The sequence below is a fragment of the Nesoenas mayeri genome, assembly GCF_963082525.1.
Source record: "Nesoenas mayeri genome assembly, chromosome: 1".
Lineage (NCBI taxonomy): Eukaryota > Metazoa > Chordata > Aves > Columbiformes > Columbidae > Nesoenas > Nesoenas mayeri.
In genome coordinates this window covers 93709100-93722551 of record NC_137541.1, presented here as the reverse complement: position 1 = coordinate 93722551, position 13452 = coordinate 93709100, and positions in this window count along the sequence as shown.

Sequence of the window (13452 nt, the reverse complement as noted above, 5' to 3'; positions counted from 1 at the left end):
TAATTCAGTAGATTCTAGGAGGACTGCAACTACTTCCCAGTTCATTTTTTCAAGTAACTAAAAAGCCAGCACCGAAAAACAAAAAAAAAATTAAATTAATGTTTCCCATTTCCAATCCAAATGAAAAAAATCCCTCCCTTTTACACTGCAAAACTGAATAATTCATTTTCAAAACAAAAAACTTTTCAAGTGTGTTTTGAAATGCTCATGGGAGAGACTTCATATTTCATTCTGCCCTAGCTTTTGCTGTCTTGCTCAATATGACAAAAGTCAAAAGCAAAATAACGGGAATAAAATGTTGCCTCTTGGAGGATAAATCCTCTTGCATCATCACTGTGAACCATCTGCCATGCATTTTTAAACATCTTGCCCCTAACATCAGCATTAAGTGTCCACAGGAAGCATCTTGCAGGAAGCACTCGGCATCTCAGGCTTTTATCAACAGATTGGACCAACTTCTGGAAAATACCACTCTAACAGCCCCTTGCTGGGTGAATCTAGAGACAATTAACATGCATTTTGAAAAAGGGTCATCTAGGGGTGTGTTTTTTTACAATGGCGGTGACTATGGCCTTCAATTATGTTCAGCATGTGAATACATTACATTTACTACCTGAGGGTTTCAAAATAGTTTTTGCTTTAAGGGAAGTATTTAACTGATAGAGAAAATGAAGTACAGAAAAGGTCAGCGAATCCCTCCAGCTTGGCTGCCTGGCTCTGGTAGACCTGCAGGAAGGGAATAAGGCACACAGGACTAATTCCTTGTCTCTCATGTATTGCAGGGTTTAGTATATAACTTCCTTCAGCCTCCAGTGCCCTGTTCCTCAGAAAGAGTCACACGGTGCTTCCAAAAGCTGAGGATGTTCTTAATGTCCTTACCAGAATAATGAGATTGAGCTAGTACTAAGAAAACCCACACTACAAAAACCTTTTACAAATAGTAAAACAAAACTGTCTCCAGCTGAAACAGATAAATAATGGGGAAAATGAGACATTTGAGATCAAAATTCTGACAATGCCATGCCAAGAAGAAAAATAATAGAAGGCTTAAGAATATGTAGTAACCTCTTGAGTCTTTGGATCTTCTCTACACATCCCATCATGCTTTATCATGCACAGCTCCTCTGTTGCAGCCATTCTCATTAAAGGTGAGCTGTGTGCCTTTTTTTTTTTAGGCATTTCTGATGCATTTATTGCAGAGAGGCATACTTGTTTTTCTGTTCAACACTCTCTATTTTGCCCCTGTGTCCTCTGTTGCTTCCCTGATGCTTCTTTTTTTCCTCACGTAAGTTCTTTTATTCCCGCTTCCATGCTTTGTTCTTGGGCTTGTTCTGGTTTGAATTACAAAGAAATGATAAATCCTATTCAGGGCTGTTACAAAAATGCTTCATCTTGTAATATGAAACATTGACCCCATTGTAGCTGAAGGCTCTTTTCAGATTTAAATGGTGAATTTCTTCCAGTTTCACCTGCTGTCTCATATGTGTCCTTTACTAACACGATATTAGAGCAGAAAAGACATCAAGATCCGTTGTGGCATGTAGAAAGGACCAGTATCTTACAAAGTGAGTTGCTTTCAATTTCATCTGACTGTATGTGATTTGGGGACACTTCTTACTTCACAGGAGTACTGAGTGTAGCATAAAGTCTCACCTCATCAAAGAAGCTCTTCCCCATAACAAATAAGAATTTGCCTTCTCCTCTTTAAAGCAAATGAGAAAACTCCAGCTAATATTGACTGCAATAGCAAGACAATAAGATTTGGATATTTACACATATAGGCACATATATAGAGACACAAAATACATAATCATATTCAGAAGCACAGAAAGCATATTATAAAGCCCTGACATATTAACAACTGAGCTACTGGGCTCATTTGCACCCCATCAAAGAAAAATACTGTTTCATAAGCACATGCAAAGGTTCATGCAGGGGGACATTTGACCCTGGGAAACTATGTCTCTAAGATACAAGGGGTTTATTTCCTTATTTTCCATATTTGCCCCTTTTTCCAGAACAAATCAGTTTTCATTCAGAAGGATAACCTGCCCATGCTATATTCTATCCCATTGGTAAACCATCTGCTTTCTGAGCATAAGGGAGTTTTCACTCTCTCCTGACTTTAGCACCTCTGTTTTCTAAGGTACCTGTTACTGTTTCAGGAGAGTGCTCTTTTGTTGGAACGAGATAAGGACTCAGCAAAACAAGTCGATTCAATGTGAATCACGCTAAAGCCATTTATTACAGAAACAAGTCTCCTTATATATGTAACTATATTCTAATCACGCGTCCACGCTCCAAGCATGGATTCGCTAAATGAGGCTGTCCGTGCGCTGGAGTCTTACTGATGATACGTCCGATGATTCACGCCACGCCAGGACCCCGGTGATTGTGGAACGCCCCTCTTTCTCACAGCAGATTCTGTTCTCAGCTTCTCGAAGCAGCCTTGAGGTTCCTTTGAGCCTGACTAATTCAGCAACAGATCTTTATCTATCAAAACCCCTCCACACTCTTTGTCTATTTAAAATTCACTTGTTTACCCTTTAAAAATCCCATGCTCAGAAAAGGTTGAATGATGTAGTTTCTTTTTGCTCCTGTTCAATTTTCTTGTAATCAAAATCTTTATCCTCCATACAATACAAAAAATGCTATTTAAATACTGAATAAGCATCATTCTTAAAATTGTCTGAAAGCCCAGCAGAGTTACCAGGTCAAAATGACCACATAACAGTAGATTTCTGGCTGCTCTGGGAAAATATTTTCCATGGAGACCCATCTTAACATTCCAGCACCATGGCAATCATGCCCAAATTACCTGAGCTTTCTGCAAACACTAGCATTTGCCCCAAGATGACAGTGACCTGTTTGACCCTTCTCTGTTCAGCCTAGAGCACAGGTACAAGCACAGTAGAAACCTGCTTTTTGGGGCTAGATATAAGGGAATCCATCAATGTGTGATTGTCTTATCAGTTTCCTCCCCTTTAACAATGAAGGCGGCATATTAGTCAGTGGCTGAAAGACAGACAATCCTGATAAAATATTTTGTTTTCGGTAAAGTTTACAATACCTGACTACCTGAACTGGGAATCAGTGGGTGAAAGAGGATTATTGAGTTTCTTATTTGCTCTCATTTGTTATCACTGCTGGGGGGTGACAGAGCTAATATGATTTAGAGAAATCTGTTTTCAGTCTGCAGAACTTTATCTCAAGCAAGACACAAACCACGACACCAGCATTGGCACATATTTGGTAACTGATGTGAAATTTGCAGTTCAGGTTACTGTTTCTTCTTGTGGACAAATTCATTGGGGGGTGAGGGAAAGAAGCAAAAGAAAGGGAGAGGAGGGAAAAATAAAATGTTTAATTTTGTCACAAGCTCACTCTTGCTGTAGCGAACAGCAAGATCTCCAAGTGTTTCCATTATCTGTGCCTGACTTTCAGAGTAAAACACACCACGACATTTCCCATGCTCAAAGGTCACCTCTGTCTGACTTACACAGACAAGCCACAACAAGCCAGCCTCAGTTACCTTTTCTTAAGACAGGTGAAATAAGTGCTTTGCAGGGAAGAATATAACAATCTAAGCATAAACATAATTCGAGGTCCCAGATAAAATGAGATTAACTATGTACGTGTGTATGAGAGAGATAACACCTTCCCCCACCCCAAATTACTTCCTGATCTACTTAATATTGATTCAAATACTGTAAATACTTACATCTGTTGCTTTTGGATGCAGAGATGTTGACTGTCATTCAAAACCTCATTAAGCAGCCAGTAGACATCTTCACTGCAAGGAACAAGTAATGACATCAAGAAAATCTGATGACTTGTCAAAGAATAAGTGTACAAGACATGCAAGAACAGTGGCTGCCTTTACTTCTCTGTGATGGAGCATGACTCATTATGTGCTCCTTCTTCTTTGACACACACACACCTTTGTACTCTCCAAGGGAAAGGGCAATATGTGGCGGAACAAAACACCTGAAGAAATGAATCAGATAAAAGAGACAAGACATGGTAACATGAGCATATCTGTATTAATGTACAGGCATTTTAATCAGTTAGTAGTAAGCTCTGAAATCCAAAGACAGAGCTGACAATACTGATGAACACATTAATAATACCTGCTGTAAAATAAAGTTGCATTGCAGAAGATGGTGGCAACCAGAGTTTCTTGAAATCAGCTAACTCTGGGAGGTGGAAATGCAATGAAAAGACAAAAATAATATAGGGCAATAGTTTTCATGTCCAGCCAAAACCTCATGTCAGGTGCTCTGGCAATGAACATTACATTGATGTAATTTCCAGTGTAAATTAATGTTTACATATATATATATATATATATATATATATATATAAAGGAGAAAGAAAAACTTTTGAAAAAAAAGAAAAAAAAAAAAAGGATAAAGATTTCATACCTGCTAGTAACTTGCATGTGTCTTCTGTGTGCATGTGTGTATAGATATAAATATGTGTGTATGCATTAGATGAGTATATTAATATGTGAATACTCCAAATACACATAAAATAGAGGTAGGAAAGAACCTCTTCCAAACTGCTGATATCATGCACAAGTGAAACCATGAGCTGCTTGCAGACAACAGAGAATGGAGTGAAATCCAGACAGTACAAAGGAAGCTACAGATGAGGAAACTGGTGTGCTGTGCCTGCCACTTGTGTGATGCAAGACCCATGTGTCGTGTCCGTGGCTGAGACCAGAATCAGTGTTTCAAAATGCATGGGTAAAACAGCTCAGACAACATCTCTGTTCATGGTGGTTGAGGTAGACAGTGGAGCTGACAGCAACAGTGTTGTTCTGTCAAAGACTGAGCTAGTACAACTGTATTCCCAGTGTGGGAAAGATTTCAAGATCTTTGTGACTGTGATTAGATTTTTAGTGGCTTAACTGGTTTTGTTGTTGAAGGTAAACAACAATGAGCTTCTCATGCTGTTTTCATTCCTGTTGTTCTCAAATTATCTCACTGAAGTTTTTCTGAAGAAGACTGAAAATCCTCTTGGAATGCATCTTAAAAAAAAAACCCTGGTCAACTTCTCTTCTATTCCAGGGTAGTAAGCAGCTCTGATGCTTCGGGAAGGCTAGACAGTCTTCTAGACAGTTCAACTGGCATGAATCCCATGTTTTGTATGTGCAAAGCTAGATGCCTGAGCATGCAATATCCTCTTCTTCCTCATTTTAATTAAATGCCTGCAATAATACAGGATGTTTCAAAAAGATGGACCTAGTGTCAAAGCCAAGTGATTTCAAATTGAGTCCATCTTTTTGAAACACCATGTATTTTCACAGAATAGGCTAAATTACAATTAACGTGAAATCAGATGTTGACTTGTTTTATTTGTGAAAACGTTTTTCTTGATTTGAAATGTGAAGACAAAAGATGTTCCTTGAAGCAGAACTGCTCTCTAAATCTATACCTCAATAAATTTTCCTGAGTCACCATAAACAAGGTCTCTGTTTACCAGTTCATCAGCTCTTGAAAAGGTTCTCAAGAAGATGTTTGCAAAAATCTGTGGAGAGTATCAATGGTGAGGTAACATCCTATTAGTCCAAATAATGCACCTGGGGAAATCCAGGTAAACTTGAAGCCTGATATTCTCCTTCTGTAACACTACTTTTATACACTATAAACTAATTTGTACCATTCCTCCATAATCTGTAATCTGGTTCATTACAGCTTCACCGTTAAACCATGTCTAAGCCATAACAGAAGTACAAAGCTGTCAAGATGTAGGGCTTTTGCTCAGAAGCATTACAGGGCTGTTCTAACATAACCCTATTACTGAAAAGATGCTCTAAAAGTCATCACTAAAGTGTGACAGTGTGCCTCCTGCCCAGAGACAAGGGAACAAAGACTAAGGAAAATAATTTGAGAAATTTAAAATCATTGAAAAGCAGGAGAGAAGATGGAGAAAGGTGACAACCAGTTATAACATGGCCAGACATCTATATGCTGCTGATAAACAAAATCTGTCTGACTTGCCTCACCCAGACTTGAAAAGCCAGACTAGGTAACTACTAGCAGCCAAAGCAATGGCCACTGTACCTCTCTTAATGTCTTACTTAAAATGCTTATAGACTGTGAACTCAACAAATCTGAGCCTGCGAGCCATAACCTCCATAAGTGTATCTCAAATTACTTGATAACCAGTTTTTACAATACAACTGAGGAGATTTAATGGCAACCTCCCCTTGAGATGGGATGTTTTACTTTTCTTGCAGTGACTCAAATGTGTATTAAGTAGAAGACTATTTAATTTCTTTTTCCTCAGGGTTAATCTTCTGCTGCTTTAAGTCCTTGAGCTATCTTCCCAAGGGCCAGGTCACCATTAGTGCCAGTACAAGGGAAGAAACAGGAATGTCTGGTGAAGGTGAGAACGAGTTGGTTTCCTCAGAAGAGCCTCCTGAGCTCAGTGGCATTGTGCAAGTGCACCATCATGTTCTCCTTGGGCTCGCTGGAGCTGGTATGGGTGCATTCGGCCACCAACCCAAGCACAATAGCTCTGTGTCTAGGGTAGCTGCTTTCATCTTCAAGGTGGTAACGCTCTGTGGCAGATCCAAACCTCTGCTGTTTATTTCTGTAAAGGAACTACATCGCAGTGCCTCACAGGAAGGAACTTCTCCTGCCCCCACACACATGTTCATACATACATACATGCTGGAGAAAGGCTCAGCCTCAAGTTCCACAGTCCATCAGGAAGAATTAAATTGAAAAGTACAGAGCTGAGGGAATAGAAACTTTAAGGTTTCTTCTTGTAATAAACTGTCACATTGCACGTATTAGGAATGTAGGCCAAGACTTCATATTTTTTTAAAAATTGACTAATGGGAACCACTTTTGACTTGAAAGTTGGTGCATTGTTGTTTTGGTTTTGTAGCTAGGTACCTAAATAAGAATGGACCTTAGAAATACAGCTTTGGCAAGGATGAGCATATGATTTCAGATTGGTCACAGCTGCTGAAATGTACACTTGACTCACATTTGCAATGAAACAGTTAATATGGTTGTAGGGCCCTGATCTAGTCTGAGGCTTTGTTTTACAGGGCTTATCTGAGCTACATCATTTTCTCACTTATAGTAGAACCCCCCAAAATATGTTTCCTGTTGCACACTGTAACCTACTCTGCCAAGTTATTAATAAAGGTGTTCAGTGTTTTAACCCTGAGTGACCCCATCCAGATTTATGCCCTGTACAGAATGTTCCCCTGAAACGATTGAAGAAAAATTAGTTGTTTAGCCTGAGACTGAGAAGCAACAAGAGAATTAGCATGCATGTCACTGTGTTCAGATCCCTACAAAAGTTGACAATTCTATTTGCAAGTATAATTCCAGACTGTCCAGGGAGATGACAGACAGGCAGGTGCAGGCTAGCCCGAGAGGGAAACTGCTCTGAGGCAGCACGTGTAACACAAACAGAATGAATCTCCCCTCTTCCCTAAAAAGATTTTAAGGACATGCTTTAATGAATTGTTCGACATGAAACTGAGTATATTAAAGAAGAGAGGCAATAGAAGGTAAGCAAAGTATTAGCCTGTGCATCTTCTCCAAGTCTTCTGTTTGCCAAGGCAGCAACTGCCTCATTGTCCCCTCTGGAAAACTGAGGAACTGAACATTCACATTAGAAAGCAATGAAAGAAGTGCTCTTACTATAATAATTCAGGGAAAACAGTGATGGTACTGAAATTCACCAGCAAGGAACAGCTTTTGTAGCTGGCTAAATGCAGGAGGGAGGCTTGACAGAGGCCATTTTGGCAGAAAAACTAGATGTTATGCTCAGTGTATTCTGAACAAGTACTTGGCACACAAAACTAACTCAGTTGAATGTATTCAAGAAGCAACAAGCTGTGAAATGTGTATTTAGCTTGGTAGATTGGCAACAGTATCTTCAATCAAAAAACGGACCACCTAGTTTCTCTGGTGTGTTTCTCCTTTTTGGAGATCTTACCTACTATAGTTTGTCACGGACAGTTTATATACAGCTCATATGGTTTATTTTTCTGTAATTTGCCCATTAATAAAGGCAGGGCTGATTTTCCAGTGAAACATTTACATTACTCAGAAATTAATTACCTTGGTAAACATCATTAAAAATTTTCAGTGCAGAACATGGTTCACTTCTGCTTAGTCATCTATCCAGCATTGATTTTTATCCCCAAGAGAGCCAAGGCTATGGCCACTGTGGTTAAAGCAAGTCTCTGCTGTCTCTAGCACACAATCATAAAAAATCTCTGAAGATCTGTGAGCCAAATGTGCTCTACACACTCTAATGCTTTACACACCGACTGCTTACAGTGAAACATACCTTTAAGGAAGAGACAATTAGAGACCCTGTTGTGTTTCTCCAGCAATCTAATTTGTTTGGCTAACAGCAGCTAATGGTACATAAGAGCAAATATTAGCTCCAGGCTATGGCTTACAAGAAAGCTGAATAAAGCCATACACAGGTATGAGACTCTAGGAGCTCATGCCAATACAATATACAGCTCGTACAACAGAATAACAGTGGGGGCTGCCATGTGAATGTTATTTTAGCATTTAAGTATTCAGTGTAAAGTCAATTGATTAATGGAAATGAACAGATACAGGGATGCCATTTTCCCCAGGACTAATCCTTAGTGCTTTCCTTATCCTTGTGGATGGAATAACACATTTATTTCATTACTTTTTTACTCCTCTTTACATAAAAACATAAAATGAGATGCAGGTTTGGGGCTTGTTTTGTTGTTCTTTTCCCCAAAATCTCTATCTAGCATATTCATAGCATAAGTTTGAGAAAATAATATTATTAAAACAAAAAATAAACCAATTATTTCTTATTTAATTGCATCCTTTTAAAAAAATGTAGTTCTGGATTTTTTTTGTTGTTGTTTACATGAAAGAGGTAAACCTTTTTCTTCAAACTTTTCCCTCAAATTCTCCAATACTATATTTAGACAGATTTCTTCTAGAGTTATCTATTGATCCCAAATGGTTGGGAGCCAAAATCACTGGATTAGCTAGACTACAAGAACCAGCTATGTCTCCTCTTAAGGTGTAGATATTCTTCTTCAAGATAATATGGAACTGTTGCCTAACAGTAAGCAAGAATGTTGTATTTAAAATTTACAGACACTAAACCACAATTTTTTTATGTATCTTAGCAAATTTGTAAACAGATTTATTGTTTGAAATGCCACCTTATTTCCAACAAGTTGTTGTTTTTTTTTTTTTCCCAACCAAGTGGGAAGACAAAGTTATTTTATGAAATGTAAAATACCACACAAAGTTGCACAAGCTTGTACAGTGCACTGGATTGCTTTCTAATTGTCTCTTCACACAGTGTTTTCTACAATTTGTTTTCACTCAACAACATAAGTGAGTTCAGCCTTCTCCACTCCCTTGAGAAAGCCTGGAAATATTTGCATTTAAAAAAACTGATACTAAAAAAAAAAAAAAGAAAAACAAACCATCATTGGGATCCTTCATGTTTGCTCAAAGCTGCTTTTTTTTTTTTTTTTTTTTTTTTGTGAGCAATTATCTTCTTTAAGTCCCAAGACATATTTGTGTGGCCACTTGCTTTAACTGTATGCCACAATTTCTCACTTCACTATGTGACCCTGACGTCTGACTTAAAGAAAAATACCTACTAATGAAAAATATGTGATACAGTCATGGGCTAGCAATGATTGATCAAACACATGCCTGAATTCTAATTAATTTCAAGTGACAGGCACCTATATTTAGTGCTGAGACGCTTACTCAGCAGTGCTCAGTAATACGAATCCGAGGTCTGGATTAGGTTACCATTCTTTCATATCCCCCAAATTTAACATCCAAATCTCTTTTGGCTTCCACTGACTTTGTAGTATATGAATTAGATCTATTATAAACTTACTGACCTGCCCTGCTACTAAATGCTTAGCACAGTTTATTCTCTCCTTGCACAATATATAATAAGTTCTTTACTCATTTGTTCTTTATTTAGGAGGCTAATTACTACAAGTGGATCAGTATAATAGACAACAAGATGAAACAAAACAGGCACCATTAAAAATCAGTGTTGTTTGCAAATTTCTAATGATGGTACAAAAGAATGTTTGCATTCAGGCAACAGACACCATCTTACCACTTAAAATGCAATATATTAAGTACAAGGGCAGAACACAAACTCCACAAAATATACAGCACAGTGCTTCTTCACAGGGATCCACTAGACTCCAGTACTATCGTCATGCCATTTCATGAAAACAGAAAGTGCAAAAGTAGTCCACTAACAAAAACTCCATTCACTCCATTGAGCAGAAGTTCAGCAACCATTATCTGAAATAGCTCAAATACAGTATTCGACCAAAAAGGAAAACCAGACTTGACTACCTTAAACAGCTGATGCATTATCGAAAATTGTCATGTTAAAGTCCTACGTAACCTAAGCCAATGGCCAAACTCACCCACAGTGCAATTCCTTAGACTTCAATGGAGTTGTGCTGGCAACCACCTCAGCTCTACTTGGCCCAGTGCCATTATTTATGCAAGGCTGCACTGTGTGTCTTCTCTTGATAAATGCCAGCACTGTAGAGCTCTCAAAAATAAAGAAAAAGATGTTCTTCAGTAATCACAACAAAACGAGAAATGCAGACACACAAACTGCGGCACAGCAGATAAACAAGAATTTACAGCTGTGCTATAGACAAGCACTTAGCAGAAGACTTTTTTTTGTGTTTTTAAGAAAAAAATAGATGTCATAAATAGCACGAGCTTCTTTCTAGCAAATGGACTACAAATTGAATCTTTCACCTTTGATTTGAGTCATAATTTCCAATTAAAAATAGAAGCAGGGAGAGATACATACTGACTGACTTCAAATGTAGAGCCCTCAGCCCTGAGTTTAACAGACTTCAGGGGGTCTAAGACTTGCAATTATACTGTTATAGCTTTAAATTCTGAAATATTTACCACTGCTACGTTAGCTATGGAGTAAAACAAAAGCTTCAAGACTCAGAGAAACGTGATTACCTATTTACATTTGGGTAACATGCCCATCAGTTATAGTTACTAAGGGCTTTAGGAAGCCTTTAAATAGAAACATGAAGACTCTAACCTGTTTTACTGAATTGATGTAAACGATCTCCATACACTCGTAAAGCAGTTGAAGGCACTGAACAGCATCTACAAAGCAGACTGTGGCACCTGTCTCTCAGAAGCTGACCGACACAAAAGGAAAGTTGTGTCAGCACACAGCCTGCCTGAGCAGCAGTAAATACAAATTCCTCCAGTAGCTCTGTAAAGTCAACATTTCCCAGTTCCTATGTGTTGCAGCTTTTTAAAACAAATCAGTCTAGTGTGTATATTATATATGTGTGTATGTATGTATATATGTCAGATCAGTGTCAGATCAGTTTATCTTCCCTCCCCCCACCATTTAATTGAAAAATAATAAATTACAAAAACTAGATGTCAGCTGGAATCAATGAATGCATACTTACATGTCATTCTTTTGTCTGCTTAAAGACAATGGATAACCTTGCACATTCGCATATACAATGAAACTATCTTACCTTCCTGACATGGTCACCTGCCCATTGTGATAAATGAAAATATTCAAGGGGCTGTTTGTTTTGTTTGTTTGTTTTTGTTTTTGTTTTTTTTAATAAAATTAAACCCTGAAGAACACTTAAGTAGCTGTATACTTGGTATTGCTTAGTAACTCTACATTAGTAGTCTGCTAAAAAAACCAGTTGTCCCAATAAGTTAAGTTGAACACAGATTCTATGAAAATACATAAAAGCATATTTCAAACAAGGAACAAGAAAGGCTGAAAATAAATATTTGGTGAAATGTGATGCCAGTAAATAGCTTTATTGCCTTAGGCAGCCTATTTAAGTTTTGCCTCAGCTTACCCATTTACAAGTATGAGAAAATGTCTCCTTATCTGGATTAGCAATTTTCACAGGAAGATAGAATAGTTTATGATAGAAAGGGCCTTTGAAGATTACTTAGTCTACCCCCCTGCTCAGAGCAGGACCTACTTTGAAGATCTCAGATCCAGCTTCAGAATTAAATCAGGCTGCTAAGGGCCTTACCCAGTCAAGCTTCAAGTATCTCCAGTGGTGGAGATTCTTCAGGTTCTCTGAGCAACCTACTCCAATTCTTTATGAACATTTATCTTCCCCAATTTCCAAATGGGAATTTCCTGCATTGCAGGTTCCATCCATTCCCTCATCCTGTCACTGTGCTCCTCTGAGGACAATCTGCTCTGTTTCCCCTATGCCCTCCCAGCAGGCAGCAACAAGGGCTCCCATTGTCCAGCCTTCCCCTCTCCAGGCTGAACCAGCCCAGCTCTTGCAGCATCTCCTCACGCACCTTGTGCTCCAGCCCTCACCAGCACGGTGGCCACCGCTGGGCTCTGTCCAGGACCTCAGCCTTTCTCTTGTGCTGGGGAGCCCCAAACTGGGCACAGTGCTCCAGGTGCGGTCTCACCAGTGCCAAATAGAGGGTACACCATTAGTGACCAGCTTCCAACTCTACTTCATGGTGCTGATGACAACCCGGTGGTTCTGCTGACTTTATCATAACCAGTCCTCAAAATAACTGCAGAAAATGTGAAGTAGTGTTTATATAAGGAAGAATGTCAACTTATGTTTTTTGGTTTTTTATTCTGCCCAAAAAATTTACTTAGCTAAATTACCAAAATTTGAACTTTATCTGACAGAGGGTTCCCATAGAGAGGTGTCAAAGACCTTTCAGCAAGAATATGTTTATTATCACAACATACTTACATTTCTACCAGATGGAAGATTTAGGCAGGGAATAAAAATCTTAATTTCATCATCTGATGCGACAACTGAATTGCTTCTTTCTGTTTAAAATGAATAAATGAGAAGATGGTTTATTTAGCTTAAGAGCAAATCAATATTGTGCTTTTCTTCAGTTAAAGCACAAATCCATCTCTCTGTCTTAATTTTCATATTGCTATCCTTCACCCAATCATCCGCCTGAAACATAGTTATTTATCACTCTCTTGACACGTCATGCTATCAGCACAACATGATCACCTCACTTTTTTGATGTTTTATGGAATGTGAAAGGAACTAGGGAACAACCCCAATGCTGCTACTGCAATCTGAATGCTTATTTCTTTTTTATGTGGTGCTGTCTTTAAAATATCTAAGTAGCCAGGATGGTGTTAAATTACAGGTGAAATATAATGTGGCCCGTGAGTATTTAGGAACAGAACACTGGAAGCAGAGGACAGATAAAAAAAATCCATTGTCCATCTCACAAAGCTGCTGCAAGCAACCCTTCAAAAATAGGTATTAGCCTAGGAATTGGGCTTTAAAAGAACTCTGAGCTTACAGCAGACAAGCTGAACTAAGTAGCTTTGCCCTCTCTCCCAGGATCCATCTCTCCTGTCTGACACCTGCCCAGCACCACGCTCTTTCCCACCAACATC